Genomic DNA, 16717 nt, shown 5'->3' with positions numbered 1-16717 from the left:
GCTTCAGCTCCCGCTGGTCGGGCTGCAGCGGGTGACCAGCACCGATTGTCCGGCACTCCCTAGTGAGATGACCCCAATTCCTCAGTTGAAAATGCAGAAATCACCGATCTTGTGTGTCGCTCGCGCTGGGAGGTGGGACTGGAGCTGCTCCTATTCAGCCATCTTGCTCCGCACCCCCCCCCCCGGCAAACACATTTTTAAATACTCACTCATATTACATAGCCACCTTGGGGCTGCTAAGGCTGTACTCCTAGTTGCTTTGACTATGAGACCCAGAATGACAGAGCAGATGTGTTTAACACTTTGCCAGGCTCATAGCACAAGGGAAAAACAACATAAGTCTCACACTGGTCATGAAGCTTCTCCTGGAGATGGACAAAATAATCTCCATTACCATTGTCCAGAGTTAGTTGCATGGTCAAATCTGAATTTTGCTTTTTAGATTTGGGGGATATAATTCTCATCTAGGAAAGAGGGAAACCATAATTTCAATCTATTACAAAGATAAAGTAGACAAATTTGGGCATCACCAGCACAAAGACACTAGTTAAAGCCCTGCATAGGTGAATCACCAAGAAAGTAATCATAGGAAAGAGTAGAAGTCCAATGCCCAGGCACTCCAGATTTTACAGGTCTGACTAAATTAGAAGAAGCGTCTGTAATGAAATGGTCAATAGTGTAGAGGAAAACAGAGAATGGTGCCTTGAATATCAAGTAAAATAAATCATTGGAGAAGGAAATAGTGATGAAGAGTTTGCTGATCTAATACCTTGAGAACTGGAAATTGACTATTGTAATAAGCAATGTGCAGGTTATTTGTTACCTTGACAGTACTGGTTTCTGTAGGGGGATGGAGATGAAAGCCTGATTCAAGTAGGTTCAAGAGTAACGTGAGGAGAGGAAATCAAGTATAGACACTCTTTCGCGGAATTTTGCTTTATGTAACAAATTACAATGCCATCAGTACAAACCCTCCCTCTCCCTGTGGGGGAAAAAGAGAAACAATTAAAACAGCAGCCCCTATTGATGGAGGCTTCTGGTTCTTAAGAAAAGGACAGCTCTCATAGAAAAAACAGCAGCCATTCATACTGTAAATTATTGGAAGGCACTAGAAACAACTAGAATAATACTTGGGAAATAATACTTTTCTTTAAAAACGAAGAATGTTATCTATCAGTAAATTTCAATTCACTCATATTGACACCAGATAGTCTTAGAATAAATCATTCCTTTATCTTCCTGAAAAACTGTCTGGCTTCTCCTCTGAGACTTCTATGATACTTCATTTTTTTCTTCTAAAATGATGTGTATTTTCATTGTTTTATTGTAGATGGACATTAAACTATAGGGACATTGCAGTATTGACTGTCTTGGTCATTGTGATCCACCTGGTATTAGATTTCTAAGGTACGATTTTCACCAATAGTGCTAACCAAATGAACAAATTGAATCAATTCATCTTCCAAACCCTTTGTATACTTCTTGCTTATATTTTTCTCTTTAGAAAATCTATGACTATATTTTGGTCTTTCTGCACAACTGGACAAGCTCAGATCTCACAGCAGGGAGTCAGCTTTTGTGCCATCAGTACTTAGATATATTTTGTGCAATTACTAAATATTTAAGTACTTAAGAGATTATTGGTTGGTCATCATTTAATTATCAGGAATTTTCTCTCATTTTTGTTCTCATGTTTTGTTTTTGTTTTGTTTTTTAATCTTTCTAAATGGGTAAGGAGAACCAATCCTAAGTAACTAATAATAATAGTAATAATAAGAAAAACTACTCATTGCATAATCTGAAAAGAAACTTTTTTTCTGCACTTATGAAATAAGCACTATTGTCAAGATAATTGTTTCTTAACCATCTGACATTCAGAAACAATTATAAAATCTATACACTGAGGTACAAATTCAAAGTTAAGGTGTAATTTGTTATTTTTGCTCCCAAATATGCAAATGTTTACCAGATACAAAAAACTAAGCAGCTATATGTGGTTATTAATCAGAAATGGCTCTGGAAATTATAGTGGTAAAGTGATCTAAATAACTAGACCTTGATAGTTTAGAAACAATTAATTTGATAATTACAATCACTTAGATGGATGAATGATGTAGCACTTCAATCAGTTATCAGCAAGCAAAGATTTTGAAGACTGAAATAATGAGTTAGTTGGATTTTTATTAGTTCAGTAATTATAAACCATTACCAGGATGTGGTGAAAGCAAATTGGTGTTGTTGTTGTTCTTGTTGTTGTCAACATATGACTGAGTATTTCATATAATCTATTTATATAATCTATTTTATAAAATGCAACATCTAAATATTCAAAATCTGTCAGGCCATGTATTACAGGATTTGTCAACTTTTTTTCTAGATATAGAACATAAAATCTGGTTTTAGTATATACACTGCTCAGGTTTTTGCAAGTCAACATTTTATCTCTCTTGAGATTTAAGAATTTTTTTGCCAAGAACTATGGACTGTTGCATCCTTGAAGTACTATACAATTGCACACTTGAGACTAAATGGCTTCTCTTTAGCATTTGCCTGGAAGTCATCTGAATGAGAATGGATCAATGTTGAGACAGTCATACTTTCCCTTTGAATGCTTAGGCTTAATTCTCTAAAAACTTGTATCCATTTAAAGCAAGGTTAGAATCAAGCCCCTATAACACCAAGATGAGGTTAAAATAACTACTATAAAATAACTACTATATTTAAATGTTTCTTTCCAGAAACAGAGGGCAAGAGTCCCCCTTCATGCCCTTCAGAGAGACTGATATACAAAGATAAATCCTTGGCTTTGCTAGTATTGGATTTCAATTTATTAAATAAACAGTATCACAGTCAGATGCTTTCACAAGAAAATGTACAGGGCAATAGGAAAAAGTGAGTCATTTGATCTGACCCATGTAAGTTTATGAAATATATGGCTATATGAAATAAATAAAAGTGAAAAGTAAAATACAAAAGTGTGTAGGTTTAGTGGTGGGGAGTTGCTAATACCAATTATTAGATAAATTTTTCCAAATAACTGTTTCTCTGAAGTTGAACATAGCTATGCAGTTGTTTTCTCTTAATTTTTATACAACAAATTAATATTGTATGGTCTTAATGTTTTCAAGGAACAAAAAAATGAAGTCAAATAAAATATTTTCTTCTTACAAAGGATACTGCTTTACCACTGAAGTAGACAAATGCTTGGCTTCTAGATCTTTTATGCTTGACCAAGTCGTATAAATGAAATGAAAAGATTAAAACACAAGAATATTATAAATTAGCCTTTTATTGAATTCAAACCCACGGTCAAACAAATGTTCAATAAACTCAAAATATACCTAGAGCCCAGAGATGTAGGTGAAGAGCAAATTTCAATCTATGAGACACTTGTTCTTGTACTCAAATTTTAATAATTCTCTTTAAACATTAGCTGCAAAAGCTAGGGAATAAATTGTATACCCATTTCAAAACTGGGACTAAATTGGGAAGTCAGTAAGGCAGACTAAATGTGAAATTAACCTCTTCAAAAATAAGTTGATTACTAACCCCAAGGGGAATAATGCCCACTTTTTATTCAATATGTCCTAAATGGGACTGGAGAGAGAAAGTTAAGGAGAATTACAGATGTCAAGAGACCTTGAATTAGGTAATAAACATGATGGAAAATGTGATCAAATTTTTCTCCAGCTTAGTGTGTCAGAATTTGGACTAGATTTTCTATAGGATCTCTATGCATGAGCAAATGAATGATAGAATCAATGGTTATTCCAGTGTATAGACCTAAACCGTCCTTATCAACAACATGTCTGCAAGACCAATGTGTAAGAAATTCTGGGGTTCAGACTATAGACTGTAGAATATTTTTTTTTCAAAATCTGTTTCTTTCCATTAACTATTTGGGTTTATGTAAGTGTCTTAATATCTCTGAACTTCACTTCCTTAATAATAATAATACCTACCTTACAATATTGTTAGGATGGAGAAAAATGTATGGAAATCACCTCACATAATGCTTGGCATATATTAAATCCACAGTCCAAATGCATATTATTCTTATCACAAGGAGAGAAGTGGGGGGGATGATACTAAAAACAATTTCAGAGCAAAGGATTGAAATAGCTTGCCTGTCGCCAAGGTGGTGAGGAGTGTTGAAGAATTCCTTCAGCAAACACCATGTTGCTGCACCGACTGGAGACTTTGTGATATGCATTATCCATTTTGGTCTTGCAATCCATCAATCTTACAGTTTACAGTATACTGCAGAGATTATAGTATCCTCAGCAGAAAAATCATAACTACTAGTGAATGGAGTAATGAAATCAGTTCTACTCTACAATGAAAGGCATGAGTATCTCATCTAATGATAAACCTTACTTGCACACATAGATAAGATGCAGACATAGATAGTAACCATTCTGTGCCCAGGACTGTACCATGTGTAAACAAAGATAATAGGGTACCAGAATTCTAAATACTGCAGAATATAAAAGAGATATATAAAAGTACAGAAGATACTGACTAACTGTGGCTTGACTTATGAGCTTTTCAATTTAAAAAGTGGTTTTATTAATGACTTACAATGTTTTTGACTTATGGTGGGTTCATTGGGATGTATCTCCTTAGTAAGTCAAGGAGAATCTGTATCAAGATTCTTAAAAGCAAATTGAAAATGTGCTTTAAACAATGTGGAATATTTAAAATGTTATTTTAGACTTATAAACTTACCACGTCATATTTTAAAAAGAAACTCAAAATGTATATTGATTTAAAATTAGTTATGAGAATATAAAGATAGGTATATAAAGAAATTGTTTCTAAGCTTGGAAATGTCTAGTATTTATTTGCAAACCCACATTTCTATATTATTAAATTTGAGGTAATAGATACTTACACTCCTTGTATTACTGTATCCATAATGTTCTTCAAGGAAGCATTAAAAACTCAGTCTAACACTTTATAGTGCATATTACTTTTTAAGAGTTCAAATGTCCTCATTAATGCAAATGCAGAAGTTCTGATTGGTGTCTATTTTATACTAATTTTCTTTTACAACTAGATGAGTTCAAAAGTAAGGAGAAACACCAAGCAAATGCAGTTTCCTGCTGAAATGCCTTGACTCTTATATGGCCCTTTATACTAAAAGCTTAGAAAAGGTAGTATTTTTGTTTTTTATGTTTTAAGCATTAATTGCTACTTCCCATGCACTGTAACACTCTTAACTAGGTTCTGTAATTTATTTTTAAAGTAGATCTGTAAGTTACATACCATGAGGACCAATGTTGCCTTCTGCCAATTTGTTAGAAGATTAAATCCTGGGTAATTTCATTTTGTTATGGTAAATTATAATACAATACAGGACAATAAAACTAGTTTTTTAAAAACTTCATGTTTTCTACTGGTTTATGTTTCAATTTTAACAAGAAAAAAAGCATGAATACCACACCCACTGATGATATGAGCAGTCCTTTAGTTAAGGATTTTTATAGCATAGAGTTAAACAGCAATGACAGATTTGAACCATGTAATAAACACTGCTTAGGGCTAAAAATGCAATCATACAGATGCTAGAAGTTAGAGATGCTAGGAGCAAGAAGATAATCTCTAAGGTCAATTGTATTATCTAATCAAAGTTTGCATTACAATAAAATAATTTTGTTCTTATTTTTAAATCAAAGAAGCAATGTTGGGCTCTATTTCACGCTATAAGAAATTGCATTTTATGTGCAAATCTGAAATTATCAACATAAAATCTGTTTTCCTGACTTAGTTGAATGTATGTTTCTAAAACCTTTACCTTTGTGTCAGATTCAAAATAAAATTGAGAATTGATTTTCCCTAAATCTTTTGTTGTACAAGCAGGTGGGGTTGTGGTAAAGGAGGCAAGAAAATAAACACAAATTATGCAAAAGCACGTGCCAAGCCACAAACTCCAGCAAAAATAACCGAGAGAGTTTTACTTTGAGAAAATTATGTATTAAAAGTTGTTTACAAATCATTTTATATTTTCAAGTAAATTTCACATATTTTCCAGAGTCTTCCATTTTAGGTGCATGTTCTTTCTACCCTTGAAAATATTTCTTGTAATCTATCACACTAAAGCATGATTCTGCTTTTGTTTCACGGGATTGTTGTGGTTGTGGTGATTGTTTGGGCCACAACTTTTCTCTTAATTCACTGCCTGTCTCTTTAATCATGTCTTTGCAGTCTGTATTTCTATATCCCCTTTCCTCTGCTTGTTCTTTAACTATTGGTGTCTCTAAGACTCCACTCTGACCTCTTACCCTTCACTGTGTGCTCTATCTGGGTTAGATCACAGATTGTCATAGTTCCAAGTACTATTTCTTGGCTAGAAATGTCAGAACTCCCTTCATACCCTGTACGCTTAATTTTAAACACAATTAACCAAAAATTTTGAAGACCTTCACTTGAAATTTTTACAATAGATTAAAACATTAAGAAATGAATGAAGTATCTTTTCCTCATCTATAAAACTTACATAATTAAGGGTATTCATCACCCATCAGATAACCTGAGGTAATTCTTTCACTTCTTTTTTCCTGAATAGATCTGATCCATCTACTTCAACTACACGAGTAGCTCTGATTCTGCTCTTCAATTTCAATACTCCCAGGCAATATAGGAGTGGGCACATTACCCAGGCCTGGCCAAACCACTGCATCACCTTGACAATAAATGTACGCATATATGAAGTTGTGAATGAGAAGGAAGGATGGGTTGGAAACAAGAAATGTTCCTTGGATTTTTCTGGAAAGTTTGGGAAAATAATACTCTTCTGAAAATGACCATGTAAGCCCAGAGTGGCCCATCATAAAGTTATCTTTATAACTTCAGAAAGAGAAATAAAAATGAAGTATGCCCAATTTATCATAGTTTATGAGAAAAAATACTTATATTCCTGAGTCTCATATTATATTTTAATAATGTATAAAAATGAGTTTCCACTCTGCCGAATGAGGGCCCTGAGAAAACTCATATATGGTGGCACGACATTATATGCAACAAAATATGATCCTAATCAAATACCTCATTTACATTTGCACTCAAAGTCATCATATAAAAAACTGACAAGAAGCTCTTAGGAAATAGACAATGTGACCTTGTCATAGATCAATTATGCAAGACATGACTGTTTTATATTTCTGGGTTGTTGCCATGAAAAAAAGAATAACTCCAGGTAAAAATGAAATACAGTGCCATTGTCAGAGGTGCTAGAGATTGGGACAAGAAAAACAAAAACATCGACCTGGCACGGTGGCTCAAGCCTGTAATCCCAGCACTTTGGGAGGCCGAGATGGGCGGATCACGAGGTCAGGAGATCGAAACCATCCTGGCTAACACGGTGAAATCCCGTCTCTACTAAAAAAAAAAAATACAAAATCTAGCGAGGTGTGGTGGCGGGCGCCTGTAGTCCCAGCTACTCAGGGAGGCAGGAGAGTGGCATAAACCCGGGAGGCGGAGCTTGCAGTGAGCTGAGATCAGGCCACTGCACTCCAGCCTGGGCGACAGAGCGAGACTCGGTCTCAAAAAAAAAAAAAAAAAAGGAAAAACAAAAACATCTTTAGGAAGTTCTCATCTTCCACATCCTTTAGTCATCTCACCTATGCTTAGAAATTCAAAAGGAATTTACATTGATTCTGTGGTTCACTGTGGGTATTATGTACATTTTAACAATATTAAATTATTCTAACCCATCGTATCAGATGCCCCAGAGAGAACACAAGATGAACTTATACGAAATAAGCAACGTCCAGAAATCTGTTGTACAACATAGTGCTTGCAGTTAGTGATAAGGTATTGTGTAGTTAAACATTTAAGAGGGTGGATTTTACGTTGTGTTCTTACCACAAAAGAACAACAAAAGCACACAGGAAAACTTTTGGAGGTGCTAGATGTTTACTAGATATGTTTATCAGCTGAATTGTAGAGATGGGGACTTGATTATATATATATATATTGAACACATGTATGTATAAAATTGTATACATTATGTGCAATTTTATATACTAATTATACATAAGTAAAACTGGCAAAAAACCTTTAGCTTTTGGAGGAAAAAAGAAAGAAAATTAGTAAGAATGAGGACTTCTCAAGGGCTTGAATTGAGCTCCCACAATTCTCATTTTCTATCTTCTCTGGTTTCCCTAAGTTGAAATTGTCCTATTCTTATTGCTGCTTCTCTGAGTATTATTATCTTTATTCCTAATTCCTAAATTACTCTAATTAGAAAAATAAATTATAACTCAGTTGTCTAGAAGTCCTAAATAGCAATGCGCTGATCAGTTTTGCAATGTAGATGGTGTGGGTTTTTCTGGTTATCATTTATGAAATCCTTTGCCAACCCCTATAATATAAATATTTCTCTGGATTTTCCTTTTGCATCTTTACAGGTATGTTTTGACATATTTAATTTTTTAATACATAACTTAACATCTAAATCTTGGCACCTTTCATAGCACAAGGGAGTGCTATAATAATTACTTAGGGTAACAGCTGTAAACTGGGACTGACCTGAGCAAAGTGAAGAGTGGGCACTCCATTTTTATTTCACCTTGATTTGATAATTGCCTGTGGTATAACAAAGGAATTAAAATAATCTATTCCACAGGGAGAGCCAATTCTTCCAACATGATTTCTTTAAAATATCTTTTCTCTTTCCAATATTCTCAATGATACCACCATCATATATCAACTTTTATGTATGTATGGGCTCTCTCTAATGCTTTATTTCTATTTGTCCATCCATATTCTTAATTACCTTATCTTTAAACATGATCTTTATTTGACAGAGGATTCTCTCAACTTTTTTCAAAACTTTCTTAACTAATCTTAATCCTTTTCTCTTCCATGTAAAGTTTAGACCAGCTGGTCAAATCACACAAACACACTCACACACACATGCATGTGTGAACATATCTTTAATGGGATTTGGGATTTGCCTGGAATTGCCTGAATGTGTAACAAATATAAGAAGAGTCAGTATTCAGGATATAAGATATTTCTTCCTTCCTGTAGGAAATAGCTAAAAAAGAACAGATATAAAGTATTTCTATCCATGAATCTGATGTATCTCTATTTATTTAGATTTTATTAGATGATTTGCAATAATTTTTATGAATGTCTCCATAATGATCATGCACATCTTTTGCTCCATTTAGATCTAGTTACTCAGGTTATTTTGTTTTAATCATTCATTTTATAGATTATATATCATATAAATTAATTTCTAAATTTTGGTTTCTAATATTTAGGGATAAAATTGAATTTGACATATTCATTTGTCATTTTCTGAATTCATAAAGCATTTATTTACCTCCTTATGGAGCTGTGAGTGTTCTTTACATATTCTGTGTATAAGTCTTTTATCAGATTTATGTTTCACAAATATCTTCTTCCAGTCTGTGGCTTATCTTTTTTTATTTCCTTAACAGTATCTTTCAGAGGATAAGTTTTTAGTTTTATGAAATAAAAAATATTTTTTCTTGTATGTACAATGCTTTATGTGTTTAAAAAATATTCGCCTAACCCAAAGTCACAAGCAATTTTTTCTTATGTTAGGTCTATGATCCACTCAGATTTCATTTTAACTAAAATAATATCATTGAATACATAGCATTCAGATACCAGTTCTTCCATTCTTTAACTATTTGACTTTGGGAGAGTTACTCAAAACTCTCTAAACCCAAGTTTCCTCATTTGTAACACGAGGATAAAATAGCACAATCTCCCAAGATTGTTATGGCGATAAAATGAGATAATGCTGTGACATTGTTAGTCTGTCACCAAAAACTCAGTCAGTGCTCATTAACCGGTTGCTACATGGTTACTTGTTCATGAGTTTGTAGAACATAATAAATATTCCAAACATACTAAACATTAAAGCTAAATGTATGCTAATATCTACTGCATGAAACTTAACTCATATAGTTAATTACTTCCAAAATATATATATCCTATAATTTAATATTAATTCATATAAAAATTCTTTTTAAAAGAAGCATCTCTACACTGACCATTTTAAATGGCATGTTCTATAAAAATTAATTTTTAGGTCAATATATTTATTTGACGGCCAGGCGCGGTGGCTCACGCCTGTAAACCCAGCACTTTGGGAGGCCCAGGTGGGCGGATCACAAGGTCAGGAGATCGAGACCATCCTGGCTAACATGGTGAAACCCCATCTCTACTAAAAATACAAAAAATTAGCCAGGCGTGGTGGTGGGCGCCTGTAGTCCCAGCTACTCGGGAGGTTGAGGCAGGAGGATGGCGTGAACCTGCTAGGTGGGGCTGGCAGTGAGTCCAGAACCTGCCACTGCCCTACAGCCTGGGTGACACAGTGAGACTCTGTCTCAAAAAAAAGAAAAAGAAAATATATATATATATATATATATATTTGACTATTACTTTGCTAGAGTTAGTGATATCATATCAGGTTAATGGAAAAAATAATAAGTACTATGGGGTAAGCAAGTCTGAAGAGAAATGCACTTTAGAAACATTGAACTGTATTATGCTTATGTCATGAAAGCTGCTAAAAATACAGTACATACATCCAAGGTAATGGGGAGGTCTCAGACATGGACTTTAGGAACTGCTAAGCAGTTAAAAATAAATCATAACAGTGTTGTACTTTTTTTTTAGACGAGGTCTCTTTTGCCCAGGCTGGAGTGCAGTGACTGGAGTGCTCATAGCTCACTGCAACCACAAACTCTAGGCTCAAGCAATCCTCTCACCCCCAGAGTAGCTGTGATGACAGACACACACTATCACACACTGCCAAATGTTTTGTTTGGTTTTGGTTTGGGGTTTTGTTTGTTTGTTTGTTTGTTTTTTAGTAGAGTCCAGGTCCTGTTATGTTGCCCAGGCTGATCTGCAAGTTCTGGGCTCAAGCATTCCTCCCACCTCTGCCCCAGAAAGGGCTGGGGTAAAAGACAGCCATCCTACCAGACTGACGGTGTTGTGCTTATGTTCTCCCTCTTATGTTCATGTCACAGACACTTGTGCTATTGGTAATCCATCAGGGGAGTTAGCAAAGGAATTGAAACATTTGAATCACACAATATTTAATATTTAAATAAATATTTTACTCCATTCCCTAAATATTTATTATAAAGAGTAAAAGCTCCAAAACAACCTAAATAGCCTATTATTTATCATGAATTCTACTATTAGCCTAGAAGATGATCTACAAATGCATGAATTGGTTCTATTGATAGGAAATGGGCCTTTTCCACTACATTTTCCTGTAGCCCCAAGCAGAAAGCACCGATTTGTGATTTTTCTAATACTCTCTGAATACTGCTTATTAAAGATGCATATTGGTTGAGGTAAATTCTGAGCACTAAGCTTTCTGAAATCCTAAATTTCAGAAGTTTAAGATGACGAAGATTGCTGATGAAACTGCGTGAGGTAGAAACTATCTTCATCATCCTAAACTTCTGAAAACCTCATCATCCTAAACTTCTGAAATCACCCCTGTGGGCCAGGCTGGCCTTTGTTAAGGAGGTAGAATCTAAACTCACAGACAGCATAGTTACAAAAAGCTGATTCTGACTATCCCTTTTAAATCCTTTCCAGAGTCCACACTATTCCCTCACATGGATAAAGATCCTGCTCTATCCGTTCCCTCTACTTTTCTTGTAATTTACTTCACTCTGAAAATGCACAATTCTCATTATGGCTAAAATTCAGAAGCAGGTGTGGGTGGGGAAATGAGTATATAAAGTTAAGGCATATGACGCATATTATGTTTGTCTCAAATCCCTGCTTTGACAGGAGAATTTTTGGCAAGTTTTTAAAATTCTGAGTCTCTGTATCCTTATATGCAGAATCAGAATAATTCCTACCTCTTCAAATTATTCCAAGGATTAAATTAGATCAAGTATATAAGGTGGCCTACACACTACTGGCAACATAAAGCGATTTGCCTGACACACTTAAAAACAAACTGTGCATCTTCTATAATGTTATAAGTTAGATGTATCAGCTACATCTAACTTCTATAAGTTAGATGTATCAGCTACATCTAACTTCCTCGTGCTCACCTTCTGCTGCTTCTGACTAAGAAAATATCCTGGTTATCTTTAATTTGATATTCATGGTTGTGCATTTATGGATTGTACACTGAGTTTCCATTTGACTTCTTAATATAAATGCCTGATAAAATTTCTTTAAATACAGTTACCTAATTGATTAAATAGAATTCTGAAACTTATCTTGGTCCAGCAGGAGGTGCTGGGATGTATTCATTTTAAAATTAAAATTGGAGAAGGTGTTTATCATTTCCAGAGACAAACGGATAAAGAAGAATATTGGACTTCTGTTGACAACTCATCTTTTTGAAATGTTGACACAATTACTTGCAACCAAGCCCCAATTCCACCCACAAAGATGTATACATTGCTGTACTTACGTATACTAAGAGCTAACCCCGAACAATTTAAAGAAGTTTCATAGAAATTCTGAGTGAACTACAGATTGAAGTGACAAAAAGCCTCCTGTCCTTCCAAATCCTTATATTACTGAAAACAAGCATCCAAAGCTAGCAACAAAGATGCCAATTAAAAGAGGTATCTGTTACTAGAACAAAGAGTGATTTTCATTTTGTCTGTAGTATATGTCAGGAAAATATATTTTGCCTCTCTTCCTCCATACCATTGTTCAAAGAGAAAGATTTTCTTTCAACAAAAGCTGCTTTTAATGTAAAATGTTACACATGTGCCTAGAGCAAAGTAACACACATTTCCTGGAGTGTAATGAGGTACATCACTAGCTGCAATATATTTAAACATATAGGTAAATTATTTTGAGGACGATGAGGCAAATGAAAAGCTTTGAGTGAGGTTAGCATGTTTCACATTTTCCCTGATTCCCCTACGAAATCTTAAAAGTTGGGGCAGCAGACTACTTAAAAAAGATCCCCACCCACATTTTTTAAAAAATAGCATTTACGTATGAAGCACATTCAACTTTCAGCTCCCCCCAGAAAACATTATTTATCTCCATATCCTTAATCACTTGCTGTTTCTAGCCACAGAGGTTGAGAAAACCTATCTTATTTGAGGCCAATGCCTCCATCAATGCCTTTGATTTCATCTGCCCTCTTCTAGAATCTTTTTCCAGTAACAATTATCTTCTCTCTTTCATCCTTAACATCTCCCTCTGTATCGACTCCTTTTTCCCAGACTATATATATGCTTAGTTCTGTCCCATTCTTAAAAGGAATTCATGTTGTTAATCAAAGCTCCAGTTCTCTCCTTTTTTTCTTCCCATCTAGTCAAACTTGTTTAAATAAAGGACTATAATCAGCGTCTCTGGTTTCTCATTTCTCTTTTACATTTCAGTGCCTACCAGACAGGTCTAAACCTCACCTGCCTTGCTGTTGCTGAGAGGGTCACCCGTGGTCTCAGTGTAGCCAAACCCAATGTGTTGGTATTAGGAAATTTCATCTTGTGTTCTCTCTGGGGCATCTGACACGAAGTCCACTTCTTATGACTCTACCGCTTCGTCACATTGACATTTGAGCTTCTCAGACATTTCACAATGCAGACATCTCAAAATCAGCACTGTCAAATCCGAACCTATCATCTTTCCTCAAACTTGTCCTATCTCCTGTATTTCACAGCACAGTGAAAGATACCACCACCCCATCCTGCAAACTTCAAAGTTAGAAACCTCACAGCAGTCCTGGGCTTCTTTTCATGATACTCTTCATCTGAGAACCAAATGTTCACATGACGTATTAGGTATTCATTGTATTCTGTAAAATTTTCTGAATTTTTCTCCATTTTTGTTTTGCTTTTCTCAGGCCTTAATCATATTTTATTTCTAATTGTGTTCTCTTGAAACAACCTTAACCACACCCTGTACTCTGCCGCTAGATTGATCCACATGAACTGCTGTACGCCAAAATCTTCAGTGGGTCAGGAGGAGGTTCATATTCCATGGAAATATACTACATAAAAATACAGCATTACAGCTGACTTACAAATGTTATCTAATCTCCATTTTCAATTTTTCTTCACACAGCTGACTTACAAATGTTATCTAATCTCCATTTTCAATTTTTCTTCAAATGCCATGAGTTGCTGAAAAAGTATCTTTTAGTAACTACTAGAAATTTTGTAACTTTTTAGCTGCTTATAACTGGATTTAACTTAATTGTATTTAATGTGTAATTATTTGCATGCATATATACGCAATTATATGCACACATATAGGCGTATATGTTATATATCCTTACATGTTCTATATCCTTATCTTTATATCTAACTGTGGATTTTAACTTAATTGCACTTTATTTGGAGAATGAAGTTTGCATTATACAAATTTTTGAAATATTTTAGGAAAATTTTTACATCAGAACGTGAACAATTTTGGTCTAGATTAGTGTACCATGGCTATTTTCCAATTGCTGGGGTTAATATTATATTTATATACATAGCATATGAACATTTTTCCTTGTTTTATATGTATGGAGATTATGTAATTATAATTAGTAGAATATAGTTCAGATATTTCAGATATGTATTTTTATTCAGATATTACAGTTCAGATATGTATTTTATACTTTTATATATAGTATAAAAATACATATATTTGCTCAGTTTAGCTTTTTATCATTTTATATAACTTCATTTTATTTACGGTTGTGCTTTCTGCCTTATTGTCCATCTTTCCGATATGAAGACATTCACATCATTTTTCTTTAAGCTGCAATTTACCTAATATATTTTTTCTACCTTTTGACTTTCAATCCTTCTTTCTTTATATATTCATATGTATTTGAAAACACCATTATTACTACATTTTCTCAATATGTAAAAGGTGAAAATCTGCCTTTTTTATTAGAGACTGTATGTACATTAAGTGTGAATTTATGCCTTTCTTCTTATTTTGTACTTTCCACTTGTCCCCTTTTTCCAATTTGATTCTCTTTCTTTTCTTAATTTCTTGCCTTCTTTGGCAAGTATTGCATTTGTAATTTTATTTTCTCATTCTGTTTCCCTCTACTTGTTGATAAATGATACGCCTTATGTATCATTTTATTGAGGCATATTTACATACATTGAATAGCACACATTTTACGTGTACAGTTTGATTATTTTGAAAATATACCTGCATAATCTAAAATCCATCAATAAATAGAACATTTCCAGAAAGATCTCTTGTGCCCTTTTCAGTCAGTACCAATCACCATTTAATGAAACATCTCTCATCTGATTGCTTTCAGAACAAGTTAGTTTTATCTGTAAAAGAGCTTTATACAGGTCGAGTCTACAGTATATTCTATTTTATATTGGTCTTCTCTCACTCAGCATAACGTTTTCGAAATTCACTCATGTTGTGTATATCAGTTATTTGTTACTTAAATTCATGAGTAGTATTCCATTGTAGGAATGTACTTTAGTGCTTGATTTGTGTTTTTGTTTTATTAAAAGACATTTTCCTATTCATGGCCATCAGGATTATTTCCAGTTTGGGGCTATTATGAATAAAACCGCTATAAATAGGTTCAAAGCTCTTTCTTTTAGACCAAGATTTTTATTTCTTTTAGATAAATATCTAGTAATAAAGTTATTGGGTCATAGTGTAGATGTATATTTAACCTTTTAAGATGTCAACGATCCTCCAACATGGTTGAATTCCTATTTAAAATGCTTTCTTAACTTAAATTCGAAGGACAGTCAATATATTTCACTGTCCTCTCCAACAAAACAAGAGTCATAAAATGCATTAACTGTGATCACTTTTCTACCAATGTATAAGCTTTTCTGGTTCAGTATTTTGTTTTTATTTTCCTCCTTACAAATGTAGGAATTATTATTGTTTTACACAATGTTGTTTCAAAGTTACCCACGTATTTGCCAGTATCTTTGTCCAGCCTTCATTCTGCTATTGACCACAAATCTCTCTGAGACTAATTCCTACCTTAGAATGTCATTCTGTATCTGCTTGTACCCTCATTCTTAAAAGATGACTTTTCTGGATATTGAACTCTCTTTTTTTCCAACTTTATTTAGGTATAGTTGACAAACAATTATTGCATATATTCAACATGTACAACATAATGTTTTGATATGTATATACATTGTGAAATGATTACCACAACCAAGCTAATTAACATATCCATCACTCACACAATTACCTCTGTGTGTGTGTGTGTGTGTGTGTGATGAATACATTTAAGATCTATTCTGCTGGCAAATTTTAAGTATACAGCACAGTATTATTAACTACAATTATTTTCTCTCAGAATTTCTAAGAATTTTCACTCTTCTAGTTTCTACTGGTATTATTAAGGAGTGAATATGAAACTAATTTTGATGAGATTGGAGGTGATTTCTGTTTTCTCTCTGGCTACATTTAAGATAACTATCTCAGCTGGGTGTGGTGGCTCACACCTGTAATCCCAGCACTTTGGGAGGCTGAGGCGGGTAGATCACGAGATCAAGAGATCAAGACCATCCTAGCCAACATGGTGAAACCCCATCTCTACTAAAAATACAAAAATTAACTGGATGTGGTGGCATGTGCCTGTAGTCCCAGCTATTTGGGAGGCTGAGGCAGGAGAATTGCTTGAACCCAGGAAGTGGAGGTTGCAGTGAGCCGAGATTGGGCCACTGCACCCCAGCCTGGTGATGGAGCGAGACTATGTCTATAAATAAATAAATAAATAAATAAATAAATAAATAAA

This window comes from Rhinopithecus bieti, unplaced genomic scaffold (assembly GCF_001698545.2).
Source record: "Rhinopithecus bieti isolate Rb0 unplaced genomic scaffold, ASM169854v2 scaffold_30927, whole genome shotgun sequence".
Classification (NCBI taxonomy): domain Eukaryota; kingdom Metazoa; phylum Chordata; class Mammalia; order Primates; family Cercopithecidae; genus Rhinopithecus; species Rhinopithecus bieti.
Note: the sequence above shows the minus strand (reverse complement) of the source record.